This window comes from Bos taurus, chromosome 18 (assembly GCF_002263795.3).
Source record: "Bos taurus isolate L1 Dominette 01449 registration number 42190680 breed Hereford chromosome 18, ARS-UCD2.0, whole genome shotgun sequence".
Classification (NCBI taxonomy): domain Eukaryota; kingdom Metazoa; phylum Chordata; class Mammalia; order Artiodactyla; family Bovidae; genus Bos; species Bos taurus.
In genome coordinates, this window is record NC_037345.1 from 65,195,949 (window position 1) to 65,211,054 (window position 15,106).

The window sequence follows — 15,106 nt, forward strand, 5'->3', positions numbered from 1 at the left end:
AAGAATTACAACGTCTGCTGCAAACTGCTATGATACACCATGGAGATGATATTGCATCCATTTAAAATTGAACTGTAGTTTGTGTTCAAGAAAAATGAAATATCTCCAACAGCCCTAACACTGTGGATGTCAAATCTAAAGACTGTAAATTTGGGAAAACTACTTGTGTTTCACAAAACGTATTCTCCTTAAAGTTGTTTTGAAAACCCACTCCTGGACATATTAACAGGAGAAAACTGTAATTTGAAAAGATACATGCCACTTAAGAAAGTTCCTTAAGTGGCCTAGTGGTTAGGATTCTGGGCTTAACTGCTCTGGGCCCGGTTCAATTCCTGGAGGGAACTGAAATCCTGCAAGCCGGGGAGAGAGGAAGGGAGGATAGTAGGGAGGAAGGAAGAGAAAGCAAGCAAGAAAAATCCATGCACCCATGCACCCCAATGTTTACTGCAGCACTGTTTACAACAGCCAAGCATAGAAGCAACTTAAATATCCATCGACAGAGAAATGGATAAAGGTGTGGCATATACACACACATACACGCCACACACACACAGACATATACATATATATAATAGAAGATTACTCAACCATAAAAGAGAATGAAATAATAGAGATTATCATACTAAGTGAAGCAAGACAAATATCATATGATATCACTAATATGCAGAATCTTAAAAAGATGATACAAATCTTTACAAAGAAACTTACTTACAAAATAGAAACAGATTAGACTTTGAAAAGGATCATGGTTATCAAAGGGGAAAGGTGGTGGGTAGATAAATTGGGAGTTTGGGATTAACATATCCACTACTATAAATAAAGAGAAGGGAATGGCAACCCACTCCAGTATTCTTGCCTGGAAAATTCCATGGACAGAGCAGCCTGGTGGGCTACAGTCCATAGGGTCACAAAGAGTCAGACACAACTGAACACACACACACACACACACACACACACAGATAAATAAAACAGATAACCAACAAGGACCTACTGTATAGCACAAGAGCTCTACTCAACATTCTGTAATAACATATAAGGGATAAGAATCTGAAGAAGAATGGATACATATATATGTATAACTGAGCCACTCTGCTGTACACCTGACAGTAATACAACATTTTTAATCAATTATACCTCAATCTAAAATAAAAATTTAAAGAATTGTTTAAAAAAAAAAAAAGGAGACAACTAGCCCAAAACGGAGTCACTTGAACTGAGCTTTACTCACCAAACCAACACTACCTAAGTTCAGTTTCAGCCTTCCCCAGAAACCAAATCTTAAATCAGTCAACCTGGTATTTCCTGGTCAGCACTAGTGAGGTAATCTGCCTGACAGTTCCCTGACTAGGCCCCTGGCATTGGGAGCTCAGAAGCTTAGCCACTTGACTACGTGGTCTAACATCTTTTTTATTTTTAAGATTTGCTTATGTGGCTGCATCAGGCCCTAGTTGAGGTGTGTGGGCTGTTCACTGCAGCACGCAGGCCTCTCTGGTTGTGGCACGTGGGCATACTGTCCTGGGGCATGCGGAATCTTAGTTCCCTTACCAGGGATCAAAGCTGCATCCCCTGCGTTGGAAGATGGATTCTTAACCACTAGACCACCAGTCCTAATGTCTTTTTATTAGAGTCCTTTCATGACAACTCTATTTAAAAGAATAAAAGTCTCTGGGATTTGTCTTAATTTTCTATAGTATATACTGTAAAATGTACTCTGTCTAATGTACAATTTTGCATATTTTGACAGCACATATAATCATAAATACATCACTAAAATATACAGAACTTGGGAATTCCCTGGCAGTCCAGTGGTTAGGACTCTGTGCTTTCTCAGCTGTGACCCGGGTTTAACGTGTAGTCAGGGAACTAAGACCCGAGAGCTGCTCAGTGTGCCCAGAACAAAAAAAAAGGAACAAGGGAAAAGCAGTAAGTATATGCAAAGGAATTCCCATAAGGTTATCAGCTGATTTTCCAGCAGAAACTCTGCAAGGCAGAAAAGCTAAAAACCTCCAACCAAGAATACTCTACCCAGCAAGGCTCTCGTTCAGATTCGACCAAGAAGTCAAAAGCTTTACAGACAAGCAAGAGCTAAGAGAATTCAGCACCACCAAACCAGCTTTAGCACATATGCCAAAGGAACTTCTCTAGAAGGAAAAGGCCACAACTAGAAACAAGAAAATTACAAATGGGAAAGCTCACTGGTAAAAGCTCACATACAGTCAAGGCAGGAAATCACCCACACACAAATATGGTATCAAAACCAGCAATTATGAGAAGTGGAGAGTACAAATGTAGGCTATTGGAAACACATGTGACATGAAGAAACCAGCAATTTAAAACATATAAAAAATATATTTTTATGTTATATGTATGTACATATATACATATATAAAAACCTCATGGTAGGGACTTCCCTGGCAGCCCAGTGGTTAAGAATCTGCCTGGCAGTGCAAGGCACTCGGGTTCGATCCCTTGGTGGCAAACCAGAATCCCACATGCTGCAGAGCAACTAAGCCTGCGAGCAGCAACTACTGAAGCCTGCATGCTCCCAAGCCCAAGCGCCACAACTAGACTCTTTGCGCCACATCAAACGAGCCTTCATGACACAACAAAGATCACATGCAAACAAACAACAAAAAAGCCTCATGGTAACTGCAAAACAAACTTCCAGCTATAAAACAAATAAGTCAAGGATGTAAGCAGTGATCCCCCACCTTTCTGGCACCAGGGACTGGTTCCATGGAAGACAATTTTTCACAGACCAGGGGAGGCTGGTTTCGGGCTGACTGATGCACAGTACATTGATTGTGCACTTTATTTCTAATCTACTGATGCTGCACATCTGACAAGAGGTAGCAGTCCGCAGCCCACAGGCTGGGGACCCCGAGTACAGCGTAGGGAATATAGTCAATAATACTGCAGTAACTCTGTATGGTAACACACAGTAACAGAATGTTTCCTGTCATTTTGTAATGTATGTAAGTATCTAGTTACTATATTGTACAACTGAAACTAACGTAAGTCAATCACACAAATATGTTAAAAAAAAAAAAAAAAAACCACCTAGATCTATCTGTTTCACTCTCTGTTAGAGAGTGAATGTTTATTTCCCCCCAGAATTCATACCTGACACAGAACCTCCCAATTTTATGGTATTAGAAGCGAGAACCTTTGGGAGGAAATTAGAGGAGACCATGAAGGTAGGCCCCACAAGGGAGAGACTGTCACCCTTATAAAAGACAGGAGAGCTTGCTCCTCTCTGCTCATCACCACATAAGGACACGGAACATGGCTTCTAGGAACCAGGAAGCAGGCCCTCACCAGACACAGAACCTGACCATGCAGGCACCCTGATCTTGGACTTCCGGCCTCTAGAAAAAAAACTCCTGGTGTTTATAAGTTATCTAGTTTACGGTACTTTGTTATAACCAACCATGCAGAAAAAGACACTTTCCTTCCCCACTGGAAAATCCAGTTAACTCATAATAAAAACATATCCAGAATCCAGCCACTTCCAAGCTACCACTCTGTTCCATAAACCCTCAAGTGGACTACTGTAGGAGCCTCCACACTGGTTTTCCTTTCTCTTCCCTCAGTCTCACAATCTAGTCTCCACTGTGCAGCCATACGGAGACTGTTTAGAGGTAGGTAAGGGCTTCCCTGGAGGCTGTGTTAAAGAGTCCACCTGCCAATGCAGGATCAGTGGTTCGATCCCTGGGTCAGGAGGATTCCACATGCTGCAGAGCAACTAAGCCCAGAGGCACAGCTATTGAGCCCATGTACCACAACTACTGAAGCCCACTCGCCCCAGAGCCCACACTCTGCCACAAGAAGCCACTGCAATGAGAAGCACCACCCGACCCCCCAACATAAATAAATGAACGGAGCTGCTGCTGCTAAGTTGCTTCAGTCGTATCCAACTCCGTGACCCCATAGACGGCAGCCCACCAGGCTCCCCTGTCCCTGGGATTCTCCAGGCAAGAACACTGGAGTGGGTTGCCATTTCCTTCTCCTATAAATGGAGCTAGGCAAGGTCATTCCCCCTCTTCTGATTCAAACTTCCTATCACCTCCAGAACAGATACCCAATTTCTTAGGCAGCCGTTCCAGTACTGAATTCTGTTCTCTTGCTCCTTCTTCCCACCTAATGGAAAGATCTTAATGATCCCACCTCAGCTCTACCTCTAAGCACTTTCACATCCTGGTACTTGGATAACATTTCCACATCCACTTACATTAGGTGCCAGAAATGCAAACACTTCTATACCATCTTTGGTAGACTCAGGACCCTAGGTTTAGGTCCTTAAAGAATTCCACGGCAGGAACTTCCCTGGTGGTGCAGGGGATGAGAATCTGCCTGCAAGAGCAGTGGACACAGGTTCGATCCCCGGTCTGGGAAGATTTACAAGCTGCGAGAGTAACTAAGACAATGCACCACAGCTATTGAACCCATGCTCCACAAGAGAAATCACCACAATGAAAAACCCATACACCTCGGAAAGAGTAGCCCCCACTCAGGGCAGCTAGAGAGATGCCTGCGCAGCAAGGAAGACCCAGCACAGCCATAAATAAGCAATGTATAAAAAGAATCCCGGGTCACCACAATGCAGAGAATATATGGGTTGGGGAAAGAAACAATAGCAGTCTGGGACACACTACACATACCTACAGGTCCCGCAAACGTTTCTGCAGTCATGTTTTAAGACACAGGCTACAGATGAATGAATACAATGTCAGGTTTCACGGGGTTCAGGCCGCTATGCGCGCACGCCTGGCCCTTGGGCTGAATGCCTAACTTATGTGCCTCAGTGTCTCACCTTACTAGCTCTGTGTGCTTGAACAAAGATCCAACCTCCTGGTGCCCCAACGTCTTCATCCTCCTCCTCGGTCTGGTTATCCAAAGGCTGTTAAACAGCTTTTGGAAGACTTTTGAAAACCTAACGTAGTTTGGTTTAAAATTTCCCACAGCTCTTAGAATTCCTGAGAATATATGCAGAGCCCTCAGCCTGCTATTCTAGGAGTAACTCCGCCTCAAACTTTGTTCCTCGCCAGGCACAACGGAGCCCAGATTTCCCGAATTCCCAGAGCTCAGTCGCAGCTCCAGGCCTTGGTACATCCCGGTTCCTCTGCCTGTATCCCCCTCCCTCATCTAATCACACCCCAGATAGTAAGATTAAACTGGAAAACTGAAATGTTTATTCACAACCACTGTCAGAAACAAGAGCACGTGTACTAACGCCTCACCGTCCCGGACACCGGGGGCTGGGCTGCAGGGACGAGGGCACTCCGGGCGTTAGTGTCTGGTGGGGTGAGGGCGGGGAGGGCCCGAGGACAAGCGCTTACCTGCGGCGGGTCCCTCCGAGCGGCCGCAGCCATCCAGGCCTTTGGGCGGAGTGGGTCCGGGAGCGGGCCGGCGGGTCTTGAGCCGGCCCTGGTGCGAATCATCTCTCGCGGTGCTGCGGCCGAACCTCAGACTCGCTTCTGTGCAGCGGGACTCCTCTGACGCTTTCTCGGTCCTGTCCCGTCGGCCCCGTCTCACGGCTCCGGAACTTCTATCCGGACGAACACACCCGAGCAGCCAAAATGACCGCCCGGAGGAGGACGCCGGAAGCCCCGCCCCTCGCTAGGAGACACGCACGGAAACGCCTCTGTTCTGAGCCTTCATTGGCTCAGCTAGGCTGCTCAGCAGAGTATTCTGGGTAATGTAGTTCTCACGCTTGGGGGTAACTCACCCCACCCCTTTGCACCCTGACAAGTTTAGACCCGAGGGGCGCTGGGAAATGGAGTTCACCCATCCAAGGACTTAGAAGCCTCTTGTTCGTTCTTAAAAGGGCAGATCTCAGGACTTCTAGGGGATGTTGTGTTGTCTGAAGACATTCACCCAAGTTTCTGTGAACCTCATCATGCTGCCTGAGGCTACCTGTACCGTTTCTGAAGTTCTCAGAGGACACAGAACCAAGTACACATATCATTCCTAGTCCTTCAGATACAAAATGTGTCCGCTGGTAGCAGAAGCTAATAAACATTTCATGCTGCTACTGCTGCTAAGTCACTTCAGTCGTGTCCAACTCTGTGCGACCCCATAGACGGCAGCCCACCAGGCTCCCCCGTCCCTGGGATTCTCCAGGCAAGAACACTGGAGTGGGTTGCCATTTCCTTCTCCAATGCATGAAAGTGAAAAGTGAAAGTGAAGTCCCTCAGTCGTGTCCGACCCTCAGCGACCCCATGGACTGCAGCCTACCAGGCTCCGCCATCCATGGGATTTTCCAGGCAAGAGTACTGGAGTGGGTTGCCATTGCCTTCTAGGATTCTTAATCACTAGACCACCAGGGAAGCCTTGTCTTTAATAAATTTAAATGGAGTATAATCTATAAAAATACTGAATCACTATGTTATATACCTGGATTAGTTCCAGGTGTAAAACAACTATACTTCAATAAAAATAAACTAATAATGAAAAATAAACATTACCATGTTGCAATTAAATCTATACACTATGAAGTGTTAGGCTCAGTTTGATCAGTCTCTGTATGTTTGGTCAGGAAGAAGAGAAAAAACACTCCAAGTGGGTTAGCGGGAGTACAAAGGTGGATCTCTATAGTCACTTCAGAAAATACTTCTAACAGCATAGTAAGTTATTGTGTCCAATTTAGCAAGCATATAATATTTTTATCATTTAGTTTCTTTTTGGATAGTCTGACAATTTCTCAAAAATAGAACAATGAAAGACATGCAGATTTCATACAGATTAACAGGTGTGGTATTCACAGATGGAGCATGTATGAAAAAGGTATTCTGAACCCCAAACTGCACAGAGTAACTGAAACTATGATCTCATCACTGGGAAGTCGTTATCATTTCCCCTGGATTACAGAAACTGCTCTGCATGAGGAACTATTACCTGAAAAAAGTTACAAAATTCAAATTACAGAAAGCTATTAATGACTATGTAGTGATTCAGAGATTGTGTCTGAAATGTCTCAGAGGAGTATCAGTAGATGGTTAAAAATGTGAAAATCTTAGAGAAGTTTTAGCAGTGATGTCTGAGAAGAGATACAATTAAGCTGAGCATGTGACCAGAATAATTATTCTGAAGACACTGCCTTCTCCTTTTAGGTGCTAATGGCTGTCAAATTTTGCTAAACATTACTTATATTAAAAATACTTATTTAATACTTAAAACTAAAAGGGTTAAAAATAATTTTTAATAAAATCAATTTGTTTTAATTGAATTTTTTAAGGAATCTTATCATTTCTCCTACATGAATACACAGTGACACATCATGTCTCTTCTGGAAAATCTCTCTCCTTTGGTGTTTCCATCAAAACCTGTCAGAAGTTATCACATACTTTCCTGGCTTTATCTTACGTACACATACCCACACACAGAATTCTTGACATCCCTTCAGTTCTTCCAGTCTTCTAAAGCTTCCAGAAGTCAGTCAATTTTTAGGACTTCTTCTTCTCCATTTGAAAGCAACTTCACCCAGCCAATATGCTTAGAAAATGCAAATAAATTTTTTGGAGATCAGCTTAAAGTTCAAATTAACAGTAAATTTTGTAACTTACTGTTAAAATTTTTAAAAAAGGAAAATAAATCCTCTGAGGCAAAAGGAGAGTTTCATCACCGATCATCCACTTTTTCTTAAGGCATTTACTTAAGAAAACTTGTCTTTTCTTCCTTTGCCCATTATGATATATTTTTAAAAGCTATATAAGCCTTTTGCCAGATTTGCATTCTGGATACCTTTTGCTCCAGGATCTGAGAGATTGCTCTTTTAAATTCAATCATTACATAAGAGCGTGCCCTTATCTTCCAGTTTCTATAGGAGAGAAGGAGCCTGACTTCAGCAGGTGCCAGGCTCTAATTTATAAAACTACCTCCTGTCATAAAGGTGTAAGAAATGTATTTTTCTTTAGATAAAGACACTTGGCAAACACCAATGGTCACTCCAATTACAAGGTAATTTAGCATGAATGATACAAAAAAATGGTACTGTCAAATCCTCTTACTGGAGAACTAGTTCTCATTTATCTCAAGAACATGTATGTAACACATTGTACTGCATGGTCACATAAAAGGATGAGGTTCCTTACTGACTTCATGATCTCCTTACTAGACTGCCTGTAATGCATATCACATTCTGCCTCAGTGCTTCTTCAACAGGAAAAAAAAAAAAAAAAAGTTTTCTCTCTCTTCTTTTTATGTGAAGAAGTCTTCTGGGTTAGCAGGACACTTTATTTAAAACTATGTTTCCACAACAGTTCCTACCTTAGAACACCACAACACTGAACAGTAAACAATCACGCTGTACAGTTATAAACTTGGCTTTTGTATATGTGCAGGCCTTTGTGTGGAATCTAAAGCACCACTGCCTGAGTATTCATCATGTAGAATACTGGGTAGATTCTAGGCTTATATGATAGGTCTGTCCAAGTGAGGTCCCTGTCAGGAGGGCAGAAGTAACACCTACACACAAAGGCAGCATCAGTATCAATTCTTCACAGACTCAAGAGAGTAAGCCCCCAAGTTAATATCATGAGAAGAGCAAAAGATTAGTCCACAAAATCAAAGTAAATAAGCGAAATAAAGACTTTACTCAAAATGATGCACTTAATTTCAAATAAACAAAAGTAGAGATAATCAGATGTACTTAGAAGCAAACTACTGCTTAATCTAAGCACTGTATTGAACATGGAAAACCTGGAATTTAAGTCAACTTGTGCCAAACAATGGTAGTTGCAGTTCTATATGGATATTTGTCCCATGACTGAGATGTGTGGATAAACTGTGAGTAGATTTATATAATACAAATAATTTCAGGCTTAGGTTGAGAAGATAAAAATTTAAACGTGTTATAAAACACCAGAAGTGAGTTAGGAAAAAAGACTACGACTACCAGAGTTTTGATGGCTGTGGCTCTGACCCCTGAAGTTACTCCCCTGAGTACGTTATGTTACAAGATAAAAGAACTTTGCAGATGTAATTCAAGTAGCTAATTGTTTGACTTGAAAACAGAGATTATTCAGGTTGGCCTAATGTAATCACATGAGTTCTTAACGTAGAGAACTTGTTCTGGCTGAAACAGAAGTGGAAGTCAGGCAGATCTGAAGTGGGAGAAGAAATTCTCTACTTGACAATCTCCTGCTGTGGCTAGAATATAGAGGAATTCAGAGGGAAACTATGAGAAGGAATTAACTGTGCTTTGTGAGAGTGAAAGTGGACCTAGAGCTCCAGATGAACAGAAATAAATGAATCCATTATTATATTTGGGAGACTTCAACATCCCTCTACCAGAAAGGACAGCTCCAGCAGGCAGAAAATCAGTTAAGGACATATTTAAACTCAAAGCACCTTCAATCAATTTAATATAATTGATATCTACAAGACTACTTCATCAAAAAAGAGCAGATTGCATATTCTTCTCAAGCTCACATGGAATATGCACTACCACATTTTCTGGGCTATAAAATATACCTTAACAAACTTAAAAGAATAGAAATCACACAATGTCTGATCTCAGACAACAATGGAATTAAAGTAGAAATCAAAAAGATAAAGATAGCTGGAAAATCCCAAAATACATGGAGCTGAAAAAAACATAGTTTTAAATAATTCAAGGACACTTATGAGTCAGGAGAAATCTCAAGAGAAATTTCAAACTGCTTGAAACTAAATGAAAACAATTTACCAAAACTTGTGGGTTGCAGAGAAAGCAGTGCCTAGAGGAAAATTTACAGCATAAAAAGAATATACAAAATCATTAGTCTGAACTTCCATCCTAGAAAACTCTAAAAAGAAATGCAAATTAAATCCAAAACAGAAAAAGAAATAAAAATTAGAATAGAAACCAATGAAATGGAAAACAGGAGAGCATGGGTGTTCGATTTTCTCAAATGTTTTTACAGCATTTATTAATTTCTTTAAATGATACAGGCTTATTCAGATTGTCTATTCTTACTTTCTAGTGAAGAACTGCATCAATAATTACTAACCTTCCAAAGAAGAAAGCACCAGGCCCAAAGAGATTCACTAGTGAATTTTACCAAATATTTAAGGAAGATATTATACCAGTTATCTACAATCTCTTCCAGATGAAAAGTGCAGAGGAAATACTCCCTGACTCATTCTACGAGGCCAATATCACTCTAATACCAAAACCAGACAATGACATTACAAGGAAACTACGGACCAATATCTCTCATGAGCACAGAAGCAAATCCAACAATGTGTAAAAAGAATTATTCACCACAACCAAATGGAATTATCCTAGGTATGCAAGGCTAGTTTAATATTTAAATACAAATTAACTTTGGCCACCTGATACAAAGAGCTGACTCATTAGAAAAGACCCTGATGCTGGGAAAGATTAAAGGTAGGCAAAGGGGACGACAGAGGACAAGATGACTGGATGGCATCACCGACTTAATGGACATGAGTTTGAGCAAGCTCTGGGAGATGGTGAAGAACAGGGAAGCCTGGCGTGCTGCAGTCCATGGGGCTGCAAAGAGTCAGACACAACTGAGCAACTGAAAAACAACAATCACATCAACAGGCTAAAAGAAGAAAAATCACATGATCATATCATAGATGCAGAAAAAACATTTGAGAAAATCCAACATTTGAAGAAAATCTACAAAAATACAATAAATAGACATAATAAACATAGCATAATAAGTATCAGGTTGTGAAATAAAGATCTTACTCAAAATGATGCATTTAATTTCAAATAAACAAAAGCAGAGATGATCAGATATACTTAGAAGCAAACTGCTGCTTAATCTTACTTGTGAGAAGTTCAAAGCTTTTCCACGAAAATCAGGAACAAGGCAAGTATGTCTTGCTACCCATTGCTTTTCAGCATTGTCCTGGAAGTCCTAGCTAATTCAGTAAGACAAGAAAATAAAATGAAAAGGTATAGATTGGGAAGGGAGAAATAAAACTGTCTCTGTAAACAAGTGATAAGAAAGTCTCTATGTATAATACCTGAAAGAATCAACAACAAAAATTCTCAATCCAGTAAGAAATTATAGCAAGGTTGTTGCTATATGTCAGCAGTGAATGAATGGAATTTAAAATTTAAAATATATTACCATTTACATTAGCATCCCCCAAAATTAAATACTCAGGTACAAATCTAACAAAACATATACAAGAGCTATATGGAGAAAACTACCGAATTCTGATAAAAGATACCAAAGAAAAACTAAATAAATGGAAGAGACATCTCATATTTATGAAAGGAAGGTGCAATATTGTCATCCAAGTGTACACTGAATCTAAGAAGAGTTTTAGGATATAAGCTCATAATTCTAGAAGGAAGGTGTGAGAAAGTTCTAGTCACATTCAGATCCACAGGGCATAGCCCTGCCTTCTCTTCTGTAGAGTAACAGAACCTCAGATATCCTGATGGAGGGGAGTGCCAGTTTTATAGCCCACACGGACTGGGATTCATAGAGTCATAGAGTAACACCCCAACATGCAACACAGCAATGTCAGGCTGTTCCTGTTGCTGCTGTTTTTGAAGAAACTTTCCTCTCTTTATGAATCCACTCTGCTTGCAAACACTGCTTCTATCAATTCTCTTGACAGCAAGGCAGACAGTTTGTTGACTTAGCAAAATAAACCTTTATTCGAGTTCTATTTTGACTACTCTCCTTTGAGAACTATCTCACTTCAAATGTGTTAGAAAATGTATTTTCCCTCAGTTACTTACTTTCAGTTATGTCAATTTTTGATTTTCATTGTTGAAGACTTATCATCCCTTCCCATCTGTCTAAGAAGCTGGATTTTCATGAGTCTAGACCATAGTTTCACTCTTTATAGCTTGCTTCTTGTTCTTTTTAATGAACTGCTTCTCATTCTCTACACCTTAAGAATTAATTGACCCAAAATATTATACGTTAGTGTTTCCATGTTCAAAAACTATATAACTCTTAACAGTCTCTCATTTTCAGCATTGTGCCACTTCCTGATATTTATGTGTCATTTCTACCATAATGCATCTCTCTCATTTCCCCTCTCTGTCCCTCTTCTCTTTCCTGTTTTACCCCACGTGTTTGTTCTCTATCTCTGATCCAAGATCACACCTGGTCAGAAATAATTTACTAAATGTATGCAGTGACCTTGTACTCAGGCTCCATGAAAAGGGAACACAGGAAAGTGATGAACCATCTAGAGTGGCGTCCGGACTTGGAATCTTCTCCATATGGATGTACTTCTGGCAAAATGAGGAAGTGTTACTGAGCTGAAGTCAAGACAGGTTCTAGATGTCAGACATTCTCTCTCTCTCTCTCTCTCTCTCTCTCTCTCTGTTCTTCATACTATTTAGTGGAATCCAGAAGAATGGATGTGTGTTTAGACACAGTTACGAAACTTAAAATTTATAATGCCATTGTATTTCTGTTTTACGCTCTTCCATCTGCCTTCTGAAAACCTCTGTTGCCTCTTCACATTGCAGAGCCACGTACATTTCTATAATGCACTCTTGTAGATGATGCTAGATAACACAGTACATGGTTGGAGAGGGCCACCTGAACACAACTCAAGGTAAGTCCACGGGATTGTCCGCAGGACCGGGGAGGTGATGCAGGCTAAGGGTCAGGCCGCTTTGCTGTACTAGGAAATAAAGAGCACAGAAGGGAAGGCCTTGCAAGGTGAAGGACACAGCTACGGGATGGGGTATTTGGAGAAGAACAGGGCCTACAACCAGTTTATCTAGGGCTCCTGTTTGCTGGTGACACACGACCACTAGAGTAGAAGGGTAAGTCCAGGACCAAGAATATCCAATTGCAATAGAATAGTCTGTGTTCAAGGACTATTCAAAGATAGGTGCACACCTCACGACACAATATGTAAAAGTCAACATTGGAGAGCACTGCAGAAGGAGCAGTAAGAAAAGCAGGTGAGAGTCAAGAGAGGTGAGGATTAGTCCTGTATGGTATGTGAGAGTAGAACAGACGAGTAGAATAGACAAGTCATCAAAATGTCAGGAATTGGGAAGCAACACCAGAAATGAGGTGTAGCTGCTAGAACTGGCACAAAATACTAATCAAACACAGTAAGCTTCTTCTATAATCTGAACACAGGCTTTATGTCATGCCCTCCCCCAGGTGCCATTTAAGACCAGAAGCCTCCTGATGCATTTTGCTGTGACTGGATGAACAGTCATTTGTGAACCACTGAATGCACTCCATTCTACTCCCGGGATGAGCAAATACACATGGCAACCATGTGATGCAATTACTTAGAGAAAGACATTACAAAGTGTAGCCAGTACTAGGCCAGAATAGCTCAGCACACAGTAGTACACAGGAAAGAAAACTATTACAGAAAACTTCAGAGAGTCTTGCAAGAAAAGACCATGGTCCACGTAATTAGTAAACATGTCAATGATGGCAAATCCTGGCACAGGCAGGCATGAGGAAATGTCAGCTAGAAGACAGAAATAGGATCTAGGGTACTAGAGTGCTTTAGATCTGGACAAAGTCACCAGGTCAGGCAGAGGGCAAGCAAAATAGAATCCATTACAGTGACCAGTAGATGGCTGACCCTGAATCATTCTTTGTGAGGCTTCATGAAAGCAGAAGTTGGGGCTTTTCAAGGAGAGAAGAGGGCAGTGCACACACCTTATCCAACCAACCCCAGCACCTACTTAGGGACTTGGGGAAGGACGCACTGTCTGTGGTTCTGATGTAGGAAGGGCAGACCAGGCTCTAGGGTGAAAAGAGAGAGCAGGGAATACATCCGGCACAGAGGTGGGTGTGAGGACCTCACCCAGGGAGGTTTTAAGTTCAAGGTCCTCCAGCATCAAGGTACAACTGTCCGTGACCCTCATCAGTTTGACCCCACTCCTCTCAGAAGTGTAACGCACAGGGGTCAGCAGTTGCAGCTCGTGGCTCTAGAGCACGGGCTCAGTAGTTGTGGTGCACCTGCTTGGTTGCCTTGTGGCACGTGGGATCCTCCCAGACCAGGGATCGAACCTGTGTCCCCTGCATTGGCAGGTGGATTCTTAACCACTTGACCACCAGGAAGCCCTTCATTTAAGGTCTTAACATACAACTTTGCAGAACGCACAGAGGTTTGCTCAGCAAATTCAGACAGGATTCAATACTAGCTTAGACCTCCCACAGCACCCATTGAGGGTGGAAACATCTAAGCTTTCTATGGCCTCTCTTCCTGTATAGCTGCTCCTTGCCTAAGACTAAGCCACACAAACCCACCAGTCAATCTTGGATGCCCATGGCCCGCTTCCATTTCTGTGCAGCTCTCGCTGTCCTTCAGCAATGACAGCCTTCTCTGTCCAGCTAACCCTCATTCAAGTCACCCCAATCCCGCTAATTATCACAAATGACCATATTTGCCTCTGTCCATATCCACCAGGCTGAATGGATCATTCCAGGCCCCATTAACGTCCTCACAAAATATTGCTGAGTCCCTAGTGAAGTGAATAAGCAATAGCTCCGGTCTGCATGTCATCCTGCCTCAATCACTGCTATGCCTTGGCATCCAACTCATATCTACTCTTCTCTTGGAAGCCTTGGCCACTTACCAGGCTCTCATGTCTGATACACCCTACCTTTATGGCCACATCCCTCCCTCAACTGCATTTGAAAAGTGAAAGCGATAGTCGCTCAGTTGTGCCTGACTCTGCAACCCTATGTGCTGTAGCCTGCCAGGCTCCTGTCCGTGGAATTCTCCAGGTAAGGATACTGGAGTGGGTTGCCATTCCCTTCTCCAGGGGATCTCCCTGACCCAGGGGTCGAACCCAGGTCTCCTGCACTGAAGATTCTTTACCATCTGAGCCACCAAGAAACCCAATACCATCACTCAGGTACTCAAGCAAGAGCCCCAGTGCTCAGCCTCTATCCTCCACTTCCCATTCCCTGAACAGCATTAGGACTGTAACATGAAGATTATACCTCCTAAATGTGACCACAGGTCACTCACTTGGGTCCACATAGTAGCTACCACATTTTGGATATCTCCACTTGAATCCCTCTTTCGATTTCCCAATTTGTGAGTCCAGCTGCCAATTTGATGCCTCCACTTACTGGTCCCTGAAATACCTCAGATTCTTAATATGGTCAAAACAAAGCTTCTGATAAAC

At 42.1% G+C, this 15,106-nt stretch overlaps 2 protein-coding genes across 5 annotated transcripts in view; both read right to left on the bottom strand.

Annotated features, from left to right (window-relative positions):
• Window positions 1–5,611, bottom strand: part of LOC100138449 (zinc finger protein 501) — a 34,121-nt gene extending 28,510 nt beyond the window's left edge. For both annotated transcript variants that reach the window (XM_024979446.2, XM_010815648.4), the window contains exon 1: window positions 5,340–5,611. The gene's annotated coding sequence lies outside the window, so the exon portion shown is untranslated. The remainder of the gene's footprint in view (window positions 1–5,339) is intronic.
• A 1,568-nt stretch (window positions 5,612–7,179) lies between these two features.
• The window catches only part of ZNF154 (zinc finger protein 154), a 66,648-nt gene continuing 58,721 nt past the window's right edge, over window positions 7,180–15,106 (bottom strand). For all 3 annotated transcript variants that reach the window (XM_024979445.2, XM_005219821.5, XM_059877281.1), the window contains one exon: window positions 7,180–7,494. The gene's annotated coding sequence lies outside the window, so the exon portion shown is untranslated. The remainder of the gene's footprint in view (window positions 7,495–15,106) is intronic.